Genomic DNA, 25,653 nt, shown 5'->3' with positions numbered 1-25,653 from the left:
TTAGAACCGCGAAACAGCCATCTGCTACAACTCGGATATGCAGCAAGCACAGTCGCGAGGAATACAGTATTTCTGCGACGGCGCCGGGACTACGATGTTCGGTGAGTAGCATAAAACGCGCACTGAGAAGTTCGCCCGCGCTCCCTGGCCGGCTTATGTCAAGAGGGTTTCACCTATGAGCTTGTTGATGCTAGACACTGGCTAGTTCACTGGAATGGAAAGGAAGTGGTACGAACCACAATAAAAAAGGCATGGTATATGGTCCTGCTTGTGTTATGAATTAAAGGGAAACTGAAGGTTCTGTCGAATTCAATAAGACGCTCATATATGGATGCGGGAACCTTATAAACCATGAACGTAAAATTTTGGGGGAGATTTTTCACTTAGGAGCGACGCAATCGTAGGTTAAAATTGCGCTGTAGCTCCACCCCCCATCGAGCGCCGCGCGCTGCTGCTGACGCTGACGATGCGAGCGGAGACCGGAAACCGCGGCTTAATGACCTCAACACTGGTGTTCCGCTCCTTCGCTGTCTCCGCGACCGTGCCTGACCGGGCCTATTTCTGCGTGCGTTCGCTCGACCCTACATTCCCTTATTAGTGTGTATATAGGAGTGGTAGTTTACGTGCGCAGCATCAATTGAACTTATAGGCCGATCATGCCGGCGTTTTGTGCAGCCTGCGCTTACACGAACACCAGTGGCCGCGACGATGTTCTGATGTTCCATTAGTTCCTGCAAGAGAAGAAGCTTTCAGCTAAGTGGGAGGCTGGTGTGAAGCGAAACAACTTCAAGCGCTCAAGAACAAGTGTTGTGCTCTAACCACTTCCGTGACGATTACTACCGGAGTTTATGAATAATGCGTGCTTTGGATTCTCCCAAAAAAAGATTGTTAGCACACTGAATGGAAGGTGCATGTTTATCGGCCACCCTTGACGCAGGTTTCAACGCCAAGCGGCGCGAATTTTCCATTCGCACGTGTGTTGTTAAACAGTCTGCATGCAGCTACCATAACGCAGTGCAAGCGTAAAGTTTGCATGTGTTAGAAAGCCTGCTCACGCCAAGACGCTGCGCTCCCCCTTCTCTCGCACACATAAGAAACCGACCATCTCACGTAGCCGACGGAATTCGCCGGTTACGAGTAGCGTGCGGATGGCGCGCTGATGAAGGTTTTATAATACACGTGCTACAACAGCCGGTAAACTTTTCCCGCGTTTAAACCGTCTGTGTAGATTGCCGACAGCTTTGGGGCAGCGCACAAAAACGCTGAAGATCGCATCACCACTTACTTTCTACGAGGAGGCATGCAGGAACATAACACTACAGTTGTTTGCCCAGAAACGTACTCACTGGAACGTTGAATGCAGCTTAGCAAAAAGCATACTAGCAAAAGAACATTTCCCACTCAAGGAGATGCTAACACTTCGCCTTCGTTCGCGTGGAAAGCAATGCTTGCACCAGCATTTTTTGCTTCTTGGAAAGGCCGACTCTTCGCAATCGGCTCGTACATGTAGTATGTACAAGTATGTACGTACGTGCAGTATGTACAAGTATAAACCCCTTCCAATCATCTTGCACGCGACAGCGACAGCGCTACAAGCGAGGCGATGGCTGTCGCATTCACTCGTCGTCTGCAAGCCGAACTCCACGCGAGCGACGGCTTTGAGCGACGATTTCTCTGTATGAGGGCAGCGATATACGCGCCGAAACTAGTGTGACGCATGCTTTATCAATTTAAGTTGATGTATTTTACTGAAGAAGGAGCATAAAATATATCTGAAAGTCTTGCACTAGGTTCTTATTCTTGCATGTGTAAAATTCAATAGTTTGCTCGTTCCGTGCGACAAACAGTAGTATTTGAGTTATGTACATCCAGTTTCGGCTTCGCACAATTGGCTACTCGCTCATAGCATTTCCGGGCGACGAGCGACGAGTTCTAAATTTCTAGAAACGAGCGATCGAGTGACAACACCGAGCGATTTGTTCAAGCGACGGCCCGTTTTGCCGCTCGAAGCCGTCGCCCGTTACCGTCGCGCGCAATATAGCCCTCGTAGAGTTTGGGCTTAACGCCGAACTCCTCAGAGAAACGTAAGCTCTCGAAAATTTCCGTGACCGTCTCAGCCAAACACCACCAAACTAATTTTCACCGTGCTTCTTGGGTAGCGGCAGCAGTCGGTCCGGACGAACACCATTATTGACGTCACGAGGAACCCGACCAATCACAGGCGGAAACCAGGCGCGCGAGCTGGGCGTGTCTGCTGCTGCACGTTTCGTCGAAAGAAAATAAGTTTGCGCTTTCTTTCGCTCACTTTCGATGCGATATTCGAATTCAGAGGGTTGAAAACCACGGCGTACTGCTCTTGACTCATTTTTTCTGGAAAAGCTTTCAGCTTCCCTTTAATGCACAAGATTATGAAAAATAAGCAGTGCGAAATCGCCCGCTGACAGCATACAGTGCGACGCAACTTTAGAAATAATATCGAAACGTCCAAGAATTTAGAAGAAAAAATACTGAATCGTCGCGACGCAAATCACAGTTGCAGTAGGCGTCAAAGGCCCTTGTTAAAACGAAAATGTGCTTGAACTGTTCTGATAACGTCTAAGCAACGATGGTTGCTTGTGGACCGTTAAATGCTCATATCCTGCGGCCTAAAGCTCACAGCACTGTGCAAAAACACTCTCAGTGAAAGCAAAACATTGTGTGCGGACATGCATGAACATGCGCAGTCGGTCGCCGCAAACCAGTGTGATCGCTGCATGCATTGAGGCTTCGTTCTTTTATGCGCCATTTGGTTATGCAGACCACCCACTGTAAAAAATACTTCACATGGTTTGCGCTGTGCGATTGCCGACCTTTCAGGCAAGAAGCCAGTTCGGGCGACCGCGTGCAGTGGCTTTCCCTGTACGTATTCGGTAAAGAGATAAGATGTGTAAAAGATTCTGTGCTTCCAGTCTGCCCAAGATTATTAGTTCGACAGTAATAAAGTTCTCTTGTTTTGACAGTACTTACAGAAATGAACAGGAGGGCTGCCGCGTGGTGTTCTTATAAGCGATGCAAGCGAGCGCGCCGCGTGATCCCCCATCCTACGCAAGGGAGGCGCTTCCGACAGATGGTGACTCTGGCTGGATGGCTGCAAGGCTAACGAACTGATGAATTTAACTTCTAGATCATCCTTGTTGACAAGTTCATAATACCGTAAGCTGTGGTATGCTGCATTTATAAAGTGCCTACGCCACCTGTAAACGTGGTCGTGCCAGAAAATATCGAATATTGGTAAACAAGAAATCATTTCAGGTTTGTTAACGAAAGCATGTGTTATTCTGCCCTCGGTAGTGTCAGTGAAGTTAGCCAAAGAACCAAGTCTTGGGAAAACCCTCCACCACCACCATCATCATCATCATCCCGGTTACGCCCACTGCAGGGCAAAGGCCTCTCCCATACTTCTCCAACTACCCCGGTCATGTACTAATTGTGGCCATGTCGTCGCTGCGAACTTCTTAATCTCATCCGGCCACCTAACCTTGTGCCTCCCCCTGCTACGCTTCCCGTCTCTTCGAATCCAGTCCGTAACCCTTAATGACCATCGGTTATCTTCCCTCCTCATTACATGTCCTGCCCATGCCCATTTATTTTTCTTGATTTCAACTAAGATGTCATTAACTCGCGTTTGTTCCCTCACCCAATCTCCTCTTTTGTTATCTGTTAACGTTACACCTGTCATTCTTCTTGCCATGGCTCGTTGCGTCATCCTAAACTTAAGTAGAACCCTTTTCGTAAGCCTCCAGGTTTCTGTCCCGTACGTGGGTACTGGTAAGACACAGCAGTCATACACTTTTCTTTTGAGGGACAGTGGCAACCTGCTGTTCATGACCTGAGAATGCATGCCAAACGCACCCCAGTCCATTCTCGTTCTTCTGATTATTTCAACCTCATGAGCCGGATCTCCGGCCACAACCTGCCCTAAGTAGATGTATTCCCTTACCACTCCGAATGCCTCGCTACAAATCGTTAACTTCTCTTCTCCATAGGTAGTGAGGCACTGGAAGTGCCTCCATATAATGGTAACCATTTATAATAATAATATAATATGATGGTATAATATATAATGGTATATATATTATAATGGTAACCCATATCATGATAATGGTAATGGAAACCCTCCATATAATGGTATAAAGGAAACGCACAGAGTTAGTGTGGTTTTTGCACAGGCAATTTCCTGTAGGTACGGTTGACTAGGAAGAACATTAAGAAAAGCGTGGTCTTACAATTACGCCGATCTTTCAACACTAAACTTGCTCGAAACAGCTTGAAAGGTCCGCCCTGTATTTACGCAAAGTCAAATGGTTGCTTGCTGGCAGGCCGAGTGGATGATGAGTAGCCTACGGAAATTCTGTACGTAGACCCTTTCAGTTTCCTTGCCTTCGCTTTCTGTACCTTGCCTTCCGAATTGTCCGGTGGTATCCACATGGTCATCACCTGGCTCTTGATCTCGCCGTCGCTGTTAGTGTAATTCCGTCCTCTCCCGCGCCGTCGGCCATGCGGCTGGCGTTGCCCTTAGCGCCCAACTATCTCGGCCTCGAGCTGTGGATGGCGTCAGCGTAGCTCGCATAAATCAACAAGGTCTTGAGATTGCCATTGAGCGCGACTTTAACCCCATGGTTCTGCTTCTCTGTTGTCGCTTGGCTGGAGACGCCTGCGCACTCCGAAAAGCTGCCGTGTCTCGGCACCAAGCAGTCGTAGCCGCCCTTCGGAGCGCCGCTGAGAAACGAAAGTGGTCCGCCAAGCAGCACCAGCAAGGGAGCTACGAAATAGGGCAACAGCACAATGGCCCTTCAACCACGGAATATTGCTCGAAATCTGTTGCTCCAAATGAAACCCAATTGTGATCATGGGAATAAATTTGTCTAACGAATGAGAGTGTTGTCTATTCGCCATTTATTCTGGGAAGATCATTTATTACTAGCACTTAGGTTGAAGTAAATACGAGGTTTCGCGGCAACAGCATATATTCATGACGTTTTTTACGGCCTCCGGCTTGGTAATAACCCTTACGCAGTAGCGTACGTTTTCGACAATAATACTTCGGCATAAGCGCCATTTTACCCAGATTCCATTCTAAATGGCTACGCACTCCAGCAATATTAAAATAGTGGAAGAGGTAACGACTTACGCAGCGTAGAGATCTCCCAACAGAGAAAGCAGACTTTTTGCTCTCGTCGAGCAAGACCCGTTTCATCGAAACAAACTTCCTACATGTACCAGGTGCTATTAAATGCGATGGGTTATCATGATCTCCAGGTGTTCCAAATTGTCAGAGAATTGACGTACACACATAATCGCCACATTCCTTTGAACTTGACTTAATGTCACGAGGCATGTAAACAGCTTGGTATTTGATTTCTCTACGTCGTCTTTTTCGACATAGCTACGCTTCATGAAGGAGTGTTTGTTTTGATTTCTCAACTCCGAAAACAATGCGTTACAAGTTTATGGTCATAAATCACACACTATGAAACGTACAAGTAGACTGGGTGTTTCAGCCAACACTTTAAAAAATTCTTAAGGGTTCGCTGTGGCAGATAGCACAATTGTAGTTCATGAGGTGGTCTAGTCAAAGCGGCAATATATTATTTATTTATTTATTTATTTGTGTAATACTGCGGACAAGAAGTCCAAGCAGGGTGAGCAAAAACAAAGACGATATACATAGAAGAACAAGATTAAACAAGTGTGTAACTCATTTTTCACACAAATTGTTCGGTCGTCAGGCAGACGATTAAGAAAAATTTTAACTTCATTACAATGCAACTATAATTAATGCGCCAAATAACAGCATTATTTACACAAATGATATACAGCTCACGGGCACTGGGGGTATGCTTCCGTTTATTGCAGTCATCTATTGTTTGTTGAAAAAAAAATACCGAAAATTGTCAGTCCTTGCGGAAATAGGTGTTGGAGAATGAGGGTATTGGTGACGAGTGGGAATGCTTATCAAAGGGGATATGTATTTTGCGGTGTCTAAGGCTATCCTATGATTAAGTAAATTTGAAAGAAACTCTAGTCGGCTTTTCTTTTTTCGAATTTGTAATAGTTCAATGCCGTTATCGGTTCGTAATGCAGTGGGGGATTCAGTAGCCTTAAATTTACGGTAAATAAATCGCACTGCTTTTCTTTGAATTGTTTCTTGGTTCTCAATGTTAATTTGTGTGTGAGGATCCCAAACTATGGAAGCATACTCTAGTTTTGGCCTAATTAAGGAAAAGTAAGAGAGTAGTTTAACACTAGACGCAGCAGTCTTGAGTTTGTGGCGCAGATGGCATAGTTTCCGGAAAGCGGCAGAGCAGATGCTATTTATGTGCAAGTTCCATTAGAAGTCACTGGTCAATGTTTAGCCTAAAAATTTATAACAGTTTACTTTCAGTAAAGGTGATGCAGCTAAATTGTTAGTATAGTCTAAAGGAACTTTCTTGCGCGTTATGGGGAGATAGACACACTTAGTTGCATTAAGAAGCATTCCCCATTTCTCACAATATTTCAACACATTGTCAAAGTTATAGTTAAGGTCATATTGGTCACTAATGCAGGTAACTTCTCTAAACAAATAGTAAAGCAATGAAGGGGGCTAGTTGGTGAACGTTCATGGCTCTATTGCGCTTAGTTTTACACAGACGACATTAAGGAAGAACAGGACGTGGACGGACGTAGCGCAATGGCGCTACGTCCGCCTACGTCCTGTGCTCCCTTAATATCGTCTGTGTTAAACTGAGCGCAATACACCCATGATCTCTAAACAAAACACAATTATGAGCAAATAGAGAAATGTGAACTGGGGGGGGGGGTAACGACATTAGCAATATCATTAATATATACTAAAAAAAGTAGAGGGCCAAGTACGCTCCCCTGCGGAAAGCCACAAGTTACCGGAAGGCAGCCAGAGAGTTGTTCTCCCACCTGAACGCACTGGTTGCGGTTGTTCAGATATGCTGAAATCCAGGAAGTGAATAATTTTGGTATGCCACTCATCCGAAGCTTAGTAATTAGTTTATCGTGTGGGACTGTATCGAATGATTTGCTATAATCTAGGAATATTACATTAATTTGACTCTTCGTATCTAGACAAGCTGCAATGGTGTGAACTATGGTAAGCAATTGTGTTGTGGCAGAAAATCCTTTTCGAAATCCAAGTTGATGATTTGATAAAACTCAGTTTTTTTCTAAGAATTCGTGTAATTTGTGAGCTATTTTGTGTTCGGTAAGTTTACAACACGAAGATGTTAAAGAGGTCGGGCGATAATTTTGTAGTAATAGACGGTCGCCTTCATTGAATATAGGCACAACTTGGGCTGACATCCAGTCATCTGGCAATTCTGCTGACACGAAAAGCAATAACTAAGTATTTAGCAACAGACTCGTCAAAGCGACGAAGAAATATGTTCGGTATATTGCCGGGACCACAAGAAGCGTTAGCCTTAGAGTCAATCAACATGGCAACGATAAAAAATAAAGTTTTCATTTACAGCATGGTCCATGTTTCTGGTGAGTAGAGAATCACTAGCGGCAGAAAATACACTATGGAAATAGTCATTGAAGTGTTGAGCAATGGCGGTCTGATCAGATACCAATGAACCATCGACAAGAACCTGTGATATGGGTTTCTTTTTTTTCGCTCATATAGTTCCAAAACTTCCTTGGATAATTTTTATGAAGTCTGGGGGTGACGTATCGAAGTAGTAGCCTTTCGAGGTAAGCACTGCATGTGCAAGGTTATCTAGAGTGTCGGATATAAGTTGGGGATCAGCATGCTTTTCCTTTAATCTTTTTGCTTTACGCTTGAGGTGAATGATGCTTCTCGTCATCCATGGTGTACGTTTACGCACGTTCTTAGGCTTAAACGGTATAAATTTTTCAATGCAGTAGAAGCATATGCGTTTAAATTGGTCCCACAAACTGCTAACATACGTATTAACAAAATCTGTTAGACAAGTTTCTAGGTGGTCGATTATGTGTGCATCAAGGGCACGTGTATAGTGTTTCACATAATGAAAGGACGGGTTTGCAGTCTTGCGAAAGCGGCACCATGCGAATAGAAACTGAGGCGAGGCAGTGATCAGACAGCCCTTGATCAATTACAACGGTTGATGTACTGAAATTACGAGGAATAAACATCAAATCTAAAACATATTTAGAGGCACCTTGCCTCTAAATAATGCGTTGGTTCATGAAGTAATTGTATCAACTTATGTGTGAGCATTAGGTCAAACACAGTATATGCACGATTGGTATTGGTTGAAAAGGTCTCAAGACGTTCCCAGTCTACTCCAGACATATTAAAATCGCCAATCAAAAGAACTTTGTTTTCCTGGTATATCGACATATCTAGCTTTAATTTTAGTAAGTATTCAATAGGTGAGTCAGGCGGTCTATATTGTAGACACTATTATAGTCCATCAAGTGGTCTACTCAAAGCGGCAATACAATACATATATTACAAGATACAAATATATAAATTATAATATAACTTGTAATGTTACATCAGACTTGCCCTCAACATATCTCTCCTATCCAAACCCAGAAAAATCGCTCGCCTTTGTCTGTTCCATAAAATATACCACCTAATTCCTACACTCAAGTCACGCTTTATCGAGCCAGCCTCTTTTACTTCTGCACGCTTGGACCATCGTCATACGTTGAACATTCCATTCCCATTCCATTCCCATTCCACAAAAGTCTACCTATGGTAATTCATTTCTTCCAAAATCCTGCCAGGAATGGAATCACCTACCGGATCCACTAGTCTATATAACTAACACAGATAACTTCCGTAAGGCACTTACTAATATTATCTAGTATGCCTTGATGTATAACGAAGCAATTCCGTTTTCTCCTGATCAGTATTGTTTATAAGTTTTCTTTTTTATTATCTACCTAATCTACGAACAGTGTATGTTGTATTATGATTTATTTTCTATCATTCTGTGCTCATTGTCTCACTCTAACTTATCCTATATACCATGTATTTATATTTAATCTGTATTACCGAAGTTTTCCGTGTTTCTTTGTATAATAATTTTTTTGCCGTAATATGCTTTTTTGTGCGTGTCACTCTCGCGTTATTTTTACGTTGTACCATGCATTGTCATCTGATTATTATTCGTGTTTTCCTTTCTCGTTTCTTGCATACTTATCTGTATTTATTAGCCCCTCCCCTCTGTAATGCTTCATTGTAAGCCCTGAGGGTACTATAAATAAAATAAATAAATAAATACAAGTTGCAAATTCTAGCCGTGGAGTTCGCAAGGCAGATCGATTTAGAACAAATTCTCAGGATGGCACCATTTTTGAGATATTGATTCCCGAATTCGCTGTTGAAATGCATTGGCGTCCAGTTACTTTTTCCTTCAGTGCATAAAACGACATTTCAATTATAAAGTAACTGTACAGGCAATACATCTCTCCGCAAAGTTCGGGAATTATCTCGAAACAGGTGTTATCCAGAGAACTCGTTCCAAGTGTATCCGCCTTGCGAACTCCCAGTTTGCAATTTGTGAATTGCAATATGAGCCATGAGGCAGTTAGTTAAAACCTAATTAGTGAATTTTCGTTAATTGGTCGATTAGGCATTTCAGTTTTCTGTGCAAGTAAAGTCCACCTCTTCGAGTAGACCAGCTCATGAACTAGAATTGTGCTATCTGCCACCGTATCCAGGCTTTCTGGACACGAGGGTTTAGTTTGCGTGAGTGCTACCACGTGCCCTACTGACCTTGAAATTTTCGAGCGTTCCGCGTCATGACGTCAAGAAAACGAAAATAAAATAATGAAAAGTTATCCCTGCGCATTAAACTTCGCCACATTGCTTGCCTAGCCGTTGTTATCAGTGTTCTTGATAAAGCGTATCCGCTCGTCGCCTGAAAATGAGTTAGCATCCTACGAGCGTTTAGTCGCGACGAGCGACGATGGAATCTGAGCTTTCGATACGGTTCCTTATTTTCTTTTCTTCCAGTTTTTTTACACTAAGGAGCAAACAAGCTAGGGTAATCGTTGGAAGCACCCCGCAGCAGCCTTTCTTCAGTCGGCACACATTCGTAACCTCCGAACATCCCACAGCGTCCACGAGAGACGCCATCGTGGCAGGCTTTTCATTTGGACCTATCGATGTTGTTAAGGCACCCCAAAATTACTTCTCTAGCGGCTTTGCTATCCGCACTCATGGGCTTCTGCAGCAGCTCAAAATCGAGGTGTGCTTATGTAGTCAGACATATTCATGGATATGTCTGTTTTGCACCTCGACACAAAAGTCACGACACAAGAATTGAGCATACTGTGTCTGTGTCGTCGTCCATTATCATGCACGCTATGGTCAATGCTGCTCGCAATATTACGTCACATTTACTGGGCACCGTGCTAGGTACACCCTTGGGTATGACATATGCAGTACTTGCAATTACTTCCCAAAGCACTCTCCAGTCAAGTTATGCGCGAGCGTGAAGGAAGACCAAAATTTAATACTATTGAGCAGTATTACATGCGGGATTTGTCTGTTCTCCATATTTTCTACCATGTTGCCAGCCCGCGTTTATAATATAGCGTTTAACGTTCCGCGTTTATAATATATTATGCATTATATATAATATAGCTACCAACATACTCAAAGACCTCGCTGTTAACTCCGGACACTCACTTGTGTTCAAGAGTTGTGCGACTGCCAAGGACATCCTTAACGAATGTTGAATAACAAATTCTGTGGTTTTACGCGCCAAAATCACTATCTCATTATGAGTCACGCCGCAGTGGGGGATTCCGGAATAATGTGGACCACTTGGGGTACTTTAACGTGCACCTAACCCTAAGTATATGGGCGTTTTCGCATTTCACACCCATCAAATAGGGCTGCTGTGGCTGGGATTCGATTCCGCGACCTCGTGATTAGCAGTCGAACCCAATAAAAGCTAAGGAACTATGGCGGGTTATGAATGTTGGCAGTTCGAGGAAAGTGAAAATCGGCACGTGAGGCAATTATTTCTCATTTTCTTTGACCGAAAATTGGTACCAGCCATCGAAGAATGGCACCGTAGAGTGCGCTGTATTTATTATGATGGGGTGCGCGTCCAACATTTCAGACCGGAATCACCCTGTAACGACTGACGACCTCGCGTCTCTCTTATACGTGCAGTCGCCTGACAGCTGCCGGGCGCTGGCGTCGGCCATAGGACCTACGTACTATACCTCTCCTCCACCCTTACCGACGTTCTCGCCCTATTTCGCACCATCGGGTTTCAGCTGAAGTGCTTCAACACCCAATTTATTTTTGCCGAAATTTCGTCAGCCTGCAAATGTTATAGTTACTTATTTTCAGGTCATCTATTACAATTAAGCTAACGCTGTCCTGATATTTCCAGCGATTTCACCTTTCCCAAGATGCCCGCATTCTTTTCGGCCAAGCTCTGTCCATATTTCGGAGGTTTCTAATATCTGTGGAAACCATCGCACCGCGCCCTGACCACACTGCTCAAAAAAGTTACTGATTTTCCTGAGGTCTTGTGCAAGCTTCTGATTTCTTTCCGTTCATCAACGTCCTGATTTCCCTATCACTTATATACCATTTTGATGACTACGAACCCATTGGCAATGATGTACTGGCCATAGGATTGAAGCCCTTTAAATCAATCTACCGTGTACACAACGGCCGCGTTTGCTCACTGCGATGAAAATATTGCATTATTTAGCGCCTTTCTTAAGCATATAAATTCATAGTCCAAAAAGTGATATGAGGATCCCACGCATTGTGCAAATTGATGTAAGCAAAGCTTTGTCTTGTTTGTTTTTATTGAGGTTAATTAGCGGTAATCCTGACTGCGAATGTGTAATTTCTTCAGCGTATAGTGCCATACGAGAATAATGAGTTGATGGCCCAAATGTTACCTTGCCTGCACTACTGCTCTCTGTATGCGTAGAACACAACATACAGCGAGCCATCCTTGCTTGAGTCGTTGTTGTGCGCCATTGTTTCTAACCTGTGAGAGGGGGGAGCATTTTCACTGCTTCGCATGACATATCGCATCGAGTCGGACGTGTGGACACAATTATGGTGATCTACGTGCAAAGCACCTCTCGGATTATGAAGCACGCCGTAGTGGCGTACTCCGGATTAACTTCCATGCCCTGGTGCTCTTTAACGGGCCCCTAAATCATAGTGCACGACCATTTTTGTGTTTTGCTCCCGTATAAATCTAGCTCCCCGCAGCTGGGACCGAACTCGCGACCTCGAGCAATGACATAGCCGTCAAGCTACTGCGTCGGTCACGTAAGTGTTGATTTGGCGTGTGAGCGCTTCAGTAGTGTCGCCTATACCCTACGGCAATTATTTGTGGCTTTGAGTCTGCATGCCCTGCGTAAGTTGTCCACGTGACAAATTTGCATGGTGTTCATCTTTCAGAAATAGCAGACACGTACAGTACCGTGCCTTTAGCTTGCCCTCAACCACTGTCGTGTCTATAGTAATAGAGTTTCGTTATCTTCTCACGTCGTCATTTCCCTGTACCGCACTTCCTCGTTCTAGGGGAACTGCGAGCGAAGCTTGGCGTGAGTGTTATTCAGTCTTTTCGCGGATAACCCGGTTCTACCCATTCTTCGCCTCTTCCTCCTGCCCCTTGTCAGGATTGGGGGCTCAATCCCATCGTCCGTGGTCCTTTGCCAAGATTGGAGTACGGCATGAATTCGAAGGTAGCTGGCCCATGCCGTCGTCCAACTTATTTACGCTGAGATCGTTGATGAAGTGAAGAACTGCTTCTCATCGAGAACGAGGAAAAAGGGTTTATTTACAGAAATTAAATCAGTCTAACATGACTGCTTGAGAAAAAGAGTAACAGTCCAACATGACTGCATGAGAGAAGTGACTCAGTCTAACATGACTGCTCAAGAGAAGTGTCTCAGTCTAACATTACTGCTCAAGAGAAGTGACTCAGTCTAACATGACTGCTCAAGAGAAGTGTCCTCAGCATTCGCACAACCACAGTTTTTATACACTCGATCTGCCGGTCATACGACGCGGCGACTGTTCGTTTACTCATCACCAACTCGCCGCTGCTCTGCAGATCAGTTTACAGACACAAAGGCACACACATTCCGAAGCCCAAACGACGGCGTTGGAGGGTTGCCGTTCCGGGAATTATCGGTGCCGATCGAGAGTCGCTCGTTGTTCTGCGCCACGCCGAAGCGTGAGAAGCACAAAAATACGTGGTTCCCGTGGCAGCTTGTCCATGCGTGTCAAATCAGCTCCGCGTTGGGGAACTCCGGAATCATTGTTCACACACCGAACTAGTTCCGTCACAATGTCGATGGGGCTGGAGGAAGGAAGCGGTTTTCACCACAAAGGCCGCTTCACCGAACGCCTCCTAGCTGCAGCGACGGTGAGGGGGAGATGCGCATCCTGTCGCCCTGTCGTAACTGTGTGGCAATCTTGCTTTCCAGCTCGCCATTCCTAACAGCGCCTCCATGGCCCGAAAAATCTCGACAGTCTAGCGCTGACAACCGCTAGGCAGGAAGAGAACGGCTGCTGGTCAGGGGGGGGGGAGATTGAAGTCTTGGCTCGCAGCGACCACTTGTGCATTGTTGTCACCGCCCCAAAACATCCAACAAGGACAGGCAACTGCAAAATGAACCCCACAACACGGCTCTGCGCCGCGATGACGTGCATTGGCTCTCACTTTAGACTCGCTAGGCTTCAAAAAACAACAACAAAAGTGCAGAAACAAAAAAAAATGCTGCATTTCGCTATGCCAATTTCCGAAGCAAATTCCTGCTGACACATTCAGCAATCGTGGAGGGAATCCTGCCAAATGAGAGGGGATCTTCTTCGTTTAATAAAATTAACACTAGTAACCCTAAAATTTAGGCGGGACCCCCAAACGCAGAATTCAAATTAGCCTGCTCAAACCATCCGCATTGCTATGCAACTTTCCCTTCTTATATCTAACAGAGAAGTTGTACTCTTGGAGAGTGAGGCTCCATCGGAGTAAGCGGCCGTTTTTGTGTGACATTTGATTGAGCCACGTCAGAGGACAGTGGTCGGTCTCGAAGATGAACTTCGCTCCGTACAAGTAACACGACAACTTCTGGGCGGCCCAAACCAAACAAGCGCATTCCTTCTCTGGAGCGCTGTAGGCTTCCTCCCTTACATTTAGTTTACGGCTGGCATAGAGGATAGGATGCTCCTCGTTATCGTCGCCGACCTGACTAAGTACCACGCGCATACCTCTGTCGCTTGCGTCGCATTGAACTATGAATTCCTTTGTGTAGCCTGGCGCGCGAAGCACAGGGCGAGAAACCAATAGCGTTTTCAAACTTTGGAAAGCGTTCTCTTTGTCCTTATCCCAGTGTACGTTACTCGGTGCTCCCTTCCGGAGGGCGTCTGTTAATGGACTTGCCAATTGCGAGTAATTCGGAATGTACCGTTGATAGTACCCCACAAGTCCCAAAAATGAACGAAGGTCCGTTTTCGTGCGCGGCTGAGAAAATTCTCCAATCGTAGCTATTTTCAGCTCAGCCGGCCGTCTCATGTCCTGACCGACAACATGGCCCAGATAAGTAACCTGCGAACAACAAAACCTACACTTTTCCACTTTCATCGTTAAGTCGACCTTAAACGTACGAAGCCTTGCATTCTTGTCGTAATAGACTTTGGCGTTCTTTTGAGCTATTGCCATGTTCTTTCCGACTAGTTCCTGGGTTGCGCTTAGCCGTTCCAGTAAATTTAGCACGTATTCAACCACGGTTGGACTCTCCCCTCTTTCCTCCCACATCTCTCTTAACATTCTAAGTGGAGACCGGAGTGTCCTCCCATACACTAGTTCTGCTGGTGAGAACCCTGTCGCCTCATGTGGAACCGTTCGCAAAGCAAACAACGTTGCCGGCAGACAGTTCTCCCAGTCCTCCTTGTGCTCGTAACAGAGCGCACGCAAAACTCGCTTAAGCACCGAATGCCACCTCTCTACACTGTTTGACTGAGGGTGATAGACAGAACTGTGTATTAACTCTACCCCGCACTTTTGCAAGAATGTGGAAGTCAGTGCGCTCGTGAATACTGACCCTTGATCTGCCTGAATTTCGGCTGGAAACCCAACTCGTGCAAACACTGTCAAAAGCGCGTCTACTACTTCGGTGGAGCTGAGCTCTTTCAAAGGGATTGCTTCTGGAAACTTGGTAGCCGGACACAGCATGGTAAACAAGTACCTGTAGCCTGATTTTGTTTTTGGAAGAGGCCCTACCGTGTCTTTTACAAGTCGTCTGAAAGGCTCTGTTATTAAGGGCACTACCTTCAGTGGAGCTTTCCAAGTCTCTCCTGGTTTACCAGAACGCTGGCAGGCGTCGCATGATCTTACAAAGTTTTCTACATCTTTGAAACAGCCAGGCCAGTAGTATTCCATAAGCAATCTTTCCTTTGATTTGTTTATGCCTAGGTGGCCGGACCACCCATTTCCATGACAAAGACTCAAAAGGTCCTGCCTATACTTAGTAGGTATGACTAACTGATCTAAAATCCTACCCTTTCGATCTCTGTAATGCCGATACAACAATCCTCCTCTCTCATGTATCGTTACGTTGCGCCTAGCAATGCCTTCTTTAGCTGTGTCACGTAATCTAGCTAAGCTCTCATCATTCTTTTGCTCAGCTGCCAGTGACTCTCTATCCACGCGTAAGAGTTGATCAAAGTTCTTTGAGGCCGGTGATAATAACGACCCTGTCTCGCTTGGGAGCGCGTCTGCTTGCTCTTCCTGCAGGCTAGAACTCTGACACTCTAGTGCTACGCTCTCATTGAGCTGGTCAGCTGGCAGGTTCTCCTCAACTGTTCTTTTGTCCCTCGGGCCTAGCTCGGATTCGGGTATTGAAGTTATCCCCTTTTCTGCTTCCGCTGGAGGAGCTTGAGCATTTTCAGCCGAAAGCGCCGCGATCTTACGAGCTTGGCCTCGGGTCAATGCCTGTACTATGCCCTCTCCCAGTTTGAGCCCTCTGTCACGCAGTAACTGATTCGAACGATTCGAAAAGATGTAGGGATACTGCCGCGACAAAAATTTGGAAACTGCAGCCTCAGTCTCGAGCTCCCCGAATGGTCCACTGATTTTGACTTTGGCCATGGGCAGACACACGCTGTGTTCTTCTACAACCTGTTTTATCCATGCTACTTCTCCGGTGAAGTCATCTACCATCACGTAAGACGGATGGACAATGTCCAGCGTGGCGGCACTGTCTCTTAGCACTCGGCATGGTTTTCCATTAACTTGCAGGTCGTGGAGATATGGACTTAAAAGTTGCATATTCTCATCTTTTTCCTCCACGTAGGAAAAAACTACGCTAGACTTCTCGCATTTTACAGCTATATGTCCCAGTTTGTGGCATTTGTAACAGCGAATTGGTCTAACAGATTCGAATTTTCTTTTCTGTTCTTTTTTGCGGTTTCTCCGTTAAGTTTCTGCTCGCTCTTTTCTGTGGGCTTTTCCGCCATGTCTACAGGCTCTGATCGTCTAGTTTGCGCACCCTTTTTGAACGGAAATGGTTTCCGCGGTCCATTTCGACCGTCCCAGTTTCCCTCCTCGGCGTTCAACTCTCTACGGGTTGCGTACTCTTCGGCTAATTCAGCCGCCCTTTCCACAGTGTTTACATTACCTCTGTCTTGCACCCACAGTTTCACAGCTTGAGGGATGGTTTTGTAAAACTGCTCTAGACACATGCATTCAATGATCATGTCTCTGCTATCGTACGCTTCCGCGCTTTTAAGCCACTCGACTAGGTTGGCCTTTAAGCTATATGCAAACTCCGGATAGCCCTCGCTATCTTTCTTGCCTGTGCTCCTAAACCTTTGCCGAAAAGCTTCGGCTGAAAGGCGGTATTTCTTCAGGAGACTAGTCTTAACTTTTGCATAATCATATGCATCCTGCACACTCAATCTGGCGATTACTTCCGCCGCCTCACACGGCAACATAGACAGCAACCGCTGTGGCCATGTACTCGGACCGAAGTTCATCTTCTCGCAAGTCCTTTCAAAATTGCTTAGGAACAAGCCTATGTCGGACCCGACCTCAAATGGCTTTAATAGCCTGTCCATGCGGTACGATTCTGCCTCACTTGATCGTCCCAGAGCGCCTTCACTTCCTTGAGACATCTCCAAACGTTTGCTTTCAAGTTCCAGTTGCATTTTTCTTAACTCGCGATCTTTATCGCGTTCCTCTCTCTCTTGTTCTTTTCTCTCTCGTTCTTCTCTCTTTTTCAGAAGTTCAAACCCCATTTCAATTTCTTCCTCACTGGCCTTTTCGGAAATTAGCTCCAATAATTCCGATTTGAGCATTTCCTTGCGTACATCTAGGCCAAGTTCCTCACCAACAATCAACAACTCGTCTCTCAGCAGTGTCCTTAACTCCATGACTGCTGCTTTACTGCCTTGATTCTGCTCTCTAAATCTAGCTAGGAAAACACAACCTAGCTAACACACAACAATCTAGCTTCCCTACTGTTCTAAACAGAACAACCACAAAATGAAGCCTAGAGAGTCAAAGCAAAAACCAAGCACTCACCACAGATACAGCACCATGTCGCAAAGTCCATCTCACCGCTGTCAGCCAGTTGTCAGGATTGGGGGCTCAATCCCATCGTCCGTGGTCCTTTGCCAAGATTGGAGTACGGCATGAATTCGAAGGTAGCTGGCCCATGCCGTCGTCCAACTTATTTACGCTGAGATCGTTGATGAAGTGAAGAACTGCTTCTCATCCAGAACGAAGAAAAAGGGTTTATTTACAGAAATTAAATCAGTCTAACATGACTGCTTGAGAAAAAGAGTAACAGTCCAACATGACTGCATGAGAGAAGTGACTCAGTCTAACATGACTGCTCAAGAGAAGTGTCTCAGTCTAACATGACTGCTCAAGAGAAGTGACTCAGTCTAACATGACTGCTCAAGAGAAGTGTCCTCAGCATTCGCACAACCACAGTTTTTATACACTCGATCCGCCGGTCATACGACGCGGCGACTGTTCGTTTACTCATCACCAACTCGCCGCTGCTCTGCAGATCAGTTTACAGACACAAAGGCACACACATTCCGAAGCCCAAACGACGGCGTTGGAGGGTTGCCGTTCCGGGAATTATCGGTGCCGATCGAGAGTCGCTCGTTGTTCTGCGCCACGGCGAAGCGTGAGAAGCACAAAAATACGTGGTTCCCGCGGCAGCTTGTCCATGCGTGTCAAATCAGCTCCGCGTTGGGGAACTCCGGAATCATTGTTCACACACCGAACAAGTCCGTCACAATGTCGATGGGGCTGGAGGAAGGAAGCGGTTTTCACCACAAAGGCCGCTTCTTCGAACGCCTCCTAGCTGCAGCGACGGTGAGGGGGAGATGCGCATCCTGTCGCCCTGTCGTAACTGTGTGGCAATCTTGCTTTCCAGCTCGCCATTCCTAACACCCTTCTTAACCGTTCCGTCTACCTCTCTTCAGGATTTGCATGTTAGAATACGTTTGAGCGCTGGAGTTTCTGCAATGGTTTTTGCGGGGGTTCACGGATAATTACAACTGTAAAGAGGCTAATGTAACGGTGTCCAAGTAGGTCCAGAGAGCACTATGCACAAGTGACACGATGGCAAGGTCTGAGCGCCTTTCTTGCGCCACCTTTCCGCTTTTCCACATTCCTTCCATGTATATGCACGCTCTGAACCTCTTCCGACACGGCGTGCAAGATAACAACAGTAGCAGTAGAAAAGTCTCAGGAAGAAGCAAAGAAAGCTTCACTTTAAAATAGCTGTCCTTGCGTACAGTGGCGTGGCGTCGTGGCGTCAGCGCATCCTTTGTGGGATTTCTAAGCTGTGAGAGCAAAGTGGCAGACTTGCACGCTAAACTTCTGCCTTCAGGAGCAACGTTATCGTGTTGCCAAGACACGAATGGTCTGTCCAGTTGCTTCAGACCTACAGGACTGCTTTTAACCTGTTCATTATTTGCGCCCTCGACAGCTATGCTGTGGAAGTACTTCCTTTTCACTATAGTGCATTAATAGGTGAACTTCTTTTTGAATTGTATTCTCTAATAATGCCCTATTCTGGCTATTATTGTCGTATGTAATCTACATAGATCACCCAGGCACCCTCTAACGATATGCTTTTTATTTTTGCCTGATTAGGCCAAGCGTTGTGATGCTAGCAATATTGTTAGCAATACATTGCTAGCAATTCCTCCAGCAATATCGCCGCCAGCGGCTTCACGCGCTTGCGTAGGCGGCGGCTGGGACAGGCACTCGAGAAGTTTAAGTATATAACCTCCTTGCAAAAAAACGACAGCATAGTTGTGCTAATGTATTGTTGGCTTTGATATGTTTGGCACGAAGCCCAAGATGGCACTCCGTCTTCTTACGCGTTCTTAAGTTTGCGTTCAGGTCTCTCTCTCGAAGGGACGCGCACCGTAACATGTGTCAATGGTGCTTGCTTTGAGCGTATGTAAGTCAAGAAACGCCGTTATAGAATCTGTGTTCTCAAACTTGTGCAGTAATACGATTTTTATAGTATTCCCGCTATAAAAAGAGTCACGAGTATGGCTGGATGGATGAATGGATGTTATGATCGTCCCCTTTGGAACGGGGCGGTGGGTTGCACCACCAAGCTTCTGCTATTATACTGCCTAATTTCCTACCTAGGTTAAACAATAAAAAGGAAAAAGAAACGCTACGAACTACCACACCCAAATTTTCTGATCGCCTATTGCGAACTGTGCTTTTGTACGTCTCCGTTTATTGTCGTTTCCATAATTTTCTTCCATCAATCCTCCAATCGTTTCTTACTAATGCCTATTGCGGACATGTTTATTTTTCCACTGCTCCCGCTGAAACTAGGGGCTTCAAAGAGGCCAGTGGTGCCTCAATCGACCGGTGGGTAGACAAGGCAACCATGACCGCAAGCGCCATGGTATGGTCGTAACTTCTCGCGACAACGCAGCTGTAATGACCCTGTCAACACGTGTCAAGCTATGGCCGATGAATAAGTAATTGCCAATATTGGTTTTCAATCAACGTTTATTACGAAGAACGGCGGGTACTTATACTACAGCGAAAGTCCGATGGTGGGCGGTGGCTCCAATCACTTACTCGCCGTATCAGACATCGAAACTAGAATTCAACCGGCTTCACAAACTCTCGCTTATATTCTCTAGACCCTAAGCTGCAACTTCACCTGCCACCCGGACTCCAGCTTTTCCTCCCTTCGTCCCCCGCTCCTTTCCCAATGTGCTGAGGCGTGCCTCCACCGATGTTTGCTCCTCCTTTTTCTCAATAAAAGAAGTCATTCATCCAGTCATTCCTAAATTCCTGCAGACAATAGCTTGTCTTCATCTCCATAACCACCCTGTCTATCACCTGGACTCTGCCATCGTAAAACAATGTTGCTGTGCTGCAAATGGCTGTGCGTTGCATATAAAATTTTCTAGGAATGGCAAGCAGAGCAGCGTTGAATTTTTAGAGGGTGACGAGTCAGTATTGAGAACGTTCTCTGCCACTTCCACACTCATCGCTCTGCTCCGTGAGTTACTATTAGCCGCTGGGACAAAGTACGAAATGAACGAAACCTAGCTGGACTGGTGGCGGCTTGCTCTTTTCGGATTCTTTATGCATCGTTTAAAATATGTATTTCTCATCTAAGCCTGAATGACAGCGATATAGGCGAGGTGAGTTACGGTAGCTCGTGGATTTGGACTAACGACGCTCTTCACGCATAACTTTCGTCTTATGCGTGTTTGAGAACGGGAGTGAAAGGCAGGAGCGTAACACGCCTTCCTGAAATGAAGCATTCGAAATAACCCTTTGTTTGACGGTTGGAGATATGTCAAGAGCCCACGATACGAACCACCTTCAAGTTGGTATCAGTTTTCAAAGGAGGATCTCATATGAAACCTTGGCAAGCGGATAGGCTTTTTTATTATCATAAGGATGACTTTATAGAAATTCCTTACCATGAGGTGAAAGCCAGCGAATAAGCATTTAAATTTTCTGTATTAATAAGACGTCCTGTTAAGATAAAGTTGCTCTGTTTTACAGCCTCCTAAAATAAAAAAGTAAGTTATGAAAAATAAATTGTTGCGGTAAATGTGTAAACGCACACGCCCAACAGAAGGCCTAGTCCATTTCACAGTATTCGCTCAATGAAGATGTAACACATCGATACCGTCAAGTTGTAGTGATGTGAAGAACAAGGCAGTTTCAAAAGAGTGAGTCACGGATATACCTCACTATAAGGTGAGCTTGCGCTGGAAAAGAAAACACTCTGAGCACAACGATGTCGGCACGCAAAGTAGTGCTTCCCCTGAATCTGATCTGGGGATCAAGGCACCGGTTCATCAGATTCGAATGCTCGTCCATTGCAGCGTAATCTCGGGACCTCAGATGAGATGGAGAATGTACGCCAGCATTCGCTTCACGTGGGCAATCCCATAAGATAACGCTCTTTCGCTATTGAATCTGTGACAACAAACAGGATATTAGAAACACATGCAGGCGCGTCTTGATCTAACTGATAGCTTTGGAACAGTGGTTAGACGCTAAAGAAAGTTCACTCCACCCCCCCCCCCCAAAAAAAAAGGAAAGAAAGAAATAGGGTACAGTTGCTCTGAATATTGGCAGAAACATAGTGCTCGTGGTAAAAAGGGCCCCCAAGACTACACCGAGGCGCCGACATACCAAAATTTCAAGACCTAAACACGTTCTAATTACTGGTATTCATTAAACCAGCATTTCTTGGTTTAATGCAGCCCTGTAATCCTGGGGCCGATTCCACCACGGGTACTGTGTCGGAGCCCATATTTCATGTGAGCAATAATTGTCATAAAGTCACAGTACATTTTCTTTATATCTTAACATTAGACAGCGAAACATATCCAACAAAATTCTCGTTTTAATATTTCAGTACTTTTTGTTCTAACGTACATATCTGCTCTGATTCATGTGTTATCAAATACTGAAAATGTATGCAATGCTATCCCCCAGGCAGCAGTTTTTATTCCTGATGACGGCAGGAAACCGAGCCTGATACTACGAATGCTCAGAAATATAATTGGGATATCACATAATGTTCTCGCACACCATGTACGATGTTCCGTAGCGCTCAGGTGCTTCTCGCATAATGTAGGAGAATCGGTTATAAAGGCAGGAGTGCACGGCTGGGCACATGTGCTTGAGCTCGTTAAGTTCATTGGCACAACGATAACCTGTCCAAGTTTTCACGCTTGCTTCATAAGAAGCGTATAGTACCATTAATATGCCAACTGCTTTTAACTGCCCCAAACAAAACTATTGAACTAATACCAGTATTGATGACATCATTTTATCATTCGAGTCTTCAGTTGATAACCTCTGGATGCAGAGCAAGTTGAGAAGTTGTGTGCGTAATTAACAAAACGGCGTTAATTCAGTTTTCAATAATAGATCTGAAGAAACTGAGCAGTTTGCAGTCCGTCCTCCAGATTATACAGCCGAGCGCAAAAATTCTGGTCAAACATGCTTCGGTGAAAGCCATGCAAACAAAAATTTGCCAAGTAAACGTTCTTTGAAAATGTAACTGACGCCGAGAAAGAACGCCTGTGGTCACAGAAAGAACAGCGCTTCTAGTGGGGACACAAAGGAGGAACCACATACATACTGCGCTAACAAATTGAAGCGCTGTTCTTTCTGTGATAACGAACCAACTAGCCCGTCGGTCGATCCTTTCAAACCTGCAAAGTCAACCTGACCGCACCCTGCCTTTTTTGATGCTCTCATAAATAGTATGTTCCTTGTGGCCAGTCCGCTTTCAATTTCTGTTCACGCAGTTCTTTCCAAGGCAAGCAGTTAAAATTTTTATTGTCAAAATAGCAGCGAACGTGTGCCGCCGAAAGCTTACTTGGTCGCAGAAGCGATGCATGACGCAATAATGGTGCATAATTAGCGCGTCGCTGGCATCAAGGCAATGCGCTGCCGCCAAGGGAATTAAGAACGAAAGTGAATGGTTTGGTAGCTGCTCACGGAGCCGTTCCGAAGGTGACGGTGTCATCGTGACGAAATCTGGGGCGGCGAAATTGACGGCTGAGGCTCCTTATTCCTGTTATTTTCTTAACAGCGAAGCCGTTAGGAGGAAGCTTTAGCTCGGGCCCACCTCCAACGCAGCCTATTCAAATAGACGTAAAACGCAGAAACACTTTTCTGAGGTAAGCCCTGGACAGATTTCAATTAAATTTGTTGTATTTGAGAGAGAAAGGTAATTTATAGTGACTGTTGGAAGCGGAATTTCTATTTAGGGCTGGATTCTGTTAAAGAAGTTTCAAAAATTCGAAAGTGCAAAGAAATAGAAGCATGCAGTTAAAAAATAATAGCTCTGCATCAAGAACAGATACCGCAGTTCTTTAATTGTCATCCACGAGATCATTCAAACTTGATAAATTCCATATGTCAGTGAATTCGTTACGTTGTGTGCAAGGTTTCTGCAAAAGGTGTGCTTCGATATTACTAACTTTTTTACATTCATGTGTACTAAATCAATTTTGCTCGCTTTATATGTAGTATTAGATATAATGCACAAAAGTGTGATATAACTTTTTATTGCCAAATAGAGTTGTAAACTTGATAGTTCTGTTTACTGAAAATTTGCGTTTTTGAAAATTTTTAATAAACAAAGTATGACCTAAATCATATCATCGAAAGCAGAAGTCGCTAGATTACAAGTTTTTTTTTAATGCAACAATCATCGTCAAATTTGGTGCAGTGGTTGCCGATAAAAACGAATTCTCCGTTTACATCTATTTAGATCGGAGCACCTGAGCTAAAGCTTCCTTTAAGGGCTCTTTCCCCACTATCGTGTCCGCGTGTATCACAAAATCGCGAAGATAGTGCAATGCTGGCCCGACCCGCGGTGGAAGTGACGAAGGCGTGAAGAACGTGGGCCGATCCCGAAGATAGTGAAATGCCGGACCGACCCGCGGCCGATGTGCAGCTCCCCATTAAGGGGCCCAATACACAGCTTTGCTTTTCAAACTCTTTCACAGAGTAGAAGGGAACTGCGTTTTATTATAATTTTTTTTCCAGTTATGTAACTTTTAGAAAGAGATAACACCCTAAATGCAAGGTCATTCGTTATTGTCTCTTAGATGTAAATATGGGTTTAAATAACCTCTTTATTCCATTCATCCGCTAGAGTTCGTGTAAGCGGGGAAATGCTCCCTAGCTCGCTCACACACACACACAAACAAAAACACACACACACACACACACATACACACACACACACACACACACACACACACAAACACACACACGCAGATACGACACAAGCCCGCCCGCATTCATGTTACATGCGCCCACGCATGCACACACGCACAAAGATGTACGCGCGTACACAGAATTGCATGCACACACAAAGACGCGTGTGCACGCACACGCAAACGCGCCTTCGTACGCACGCGTATTCAAATACTGAGACACAAACATGCGCGCTCACGCAAATACAGATGCACACGCACACACACTCAAGGTGTGCGCCCCCTATATGCTCCCTCTCCTTCCCTGTTGCCTCACAAAACATGCACGTGAAAACAATCTGAATGACGCTCGCTCTCCAATTAGCGTTAAAAACCCCAGAGGTAATAAATCGCTTTAGGTTTTTAAATTTCGCGCTTCTTCAAGTAAATATGCCATCTGCTGAGAGGGTGCAAAACCACATGCTCCTGTCGTGTTACATAACCGCCCATCCCCGAGCAAAACACTGCTTTAACGCACCACCAATGTTAACGCACCACCAATGCGAACCACCGCAGCACCAATGTGCAGCGGTGGCGTAGAGGTAGAACACCCGCCCCGCGTGCAAGAGGTCCGTGGTTCGAATCCTGGTGCCCGCAATTTTCCATCGGTATAAAAAAAAGAGAATCCGTGTGTTCATAAAAATGCATGAACAGGCATGGAGTGTGGCGTGATCCCGGTGACCAGAACCGGCAACGCACTCCCTCACTAGAGCAGGATTGGCCACCCTGGTGCAGTACTTGGCCACAACCTCCTATATGAACAACACAATCAAACCCCAGCCCTCAGTCCCCAGCAGCTGTGAAGCAACTGACCACAGCGGCGGTCAGACCTGCGATGCCGCAGAGGGTGCTAAGAATCACTGGCTCCGGACAGGCCGCCATTGGAATATGAACCTGGCAACGTTTAACGCTAGAACGGTATCTAGTGAGGCGAGTCTAGCAGTGCTATTGGAGGAATTAGAGGGCAGTAAATGGGATATAATAGGGCTTAGTGAAGTTAGGAGGCCAAAAGAAGCATATACAGTAAAAGCTCGTTAATTCGAACCGCAAGGGGAAGCCGCTTCAGTTCGAATTACCGAAAGTTCGAACTAACGAAAGTGAAGGAGAGCAACAGTACACTGCGATTTGGAAGCAGTACGGCATGTCAGAAATTTGGCGAGTCAAAAAGTGATGGCGTGTGCCGCGGGCACACGCCATCTACGAGTCGAAGCTCTGGGTCCGACTGTGCCACACCACCGATGTCCAATGAAACGAGCGTTAGCCGAGGCTTAACACCATCACAATGAATCGCGACGGCCGATGCCTCCTAAGCTGAAAACAGAGGTGCACAACCGATGAAGACTGTCGAGGCAAAGACGCTGAAC

The 25,653-nt window shown here is 45.5% G+C and overlaps 1 protein-coding gene across 7 annotated transcripts in view; it reads right to left on the bottom strand.

Annotated features, from left to right (window-relative positions):
• Positions 1–5,260, bottom strand: part of LOC139059331 (carbohydrate sulfotransferase 4-like) — a 47,458-nt gene extending 42,198 nt beyond the window's left edge. For 4 of the 7 annotated variants that reach the window (XM_070537597.1, XM_070537604.1, XM_070537594.1 and 1 more), the window contains exon 1: positions 5,171–5,259. The gene's annotated coding sequence lies outside the window, so the exon portion shown is untranslated. Of the gene's footprint in view, positions 1–5,170 lie in introns of all 7 variants that reach the window. The other 3 variants (XM_070537605.1, XM_070537602.1, XM_070537607.1) reach the window with 2 other exon arrangements.
• Between the last annotated feature and the right edge of the window lie 20,393 nt (positions 5,261–25,653).

This window comes from Dermacentor albipictus, chromosome 1 (genome assembly GCF_038994185.2).
Source record: "Dermacentor albipictus isolate Rhodes 1998 colony chromosome 1, USDA_Dalb.pri_finalv2, whole genome shotgun sequence".
NCBI classification, from domain to species: domain Eukaryota; kingdom Metazoa; phylum Arthropoda; class Arachnida; order Ixodida; family Ixodidae; genus Dermacentor; species Dermacentor albipictus.
The sequence above is the reverse complement of the archived record's forward strand: the minus strand, read 5'-3'. Positions and strand labels throughout refer to the sequence as shown.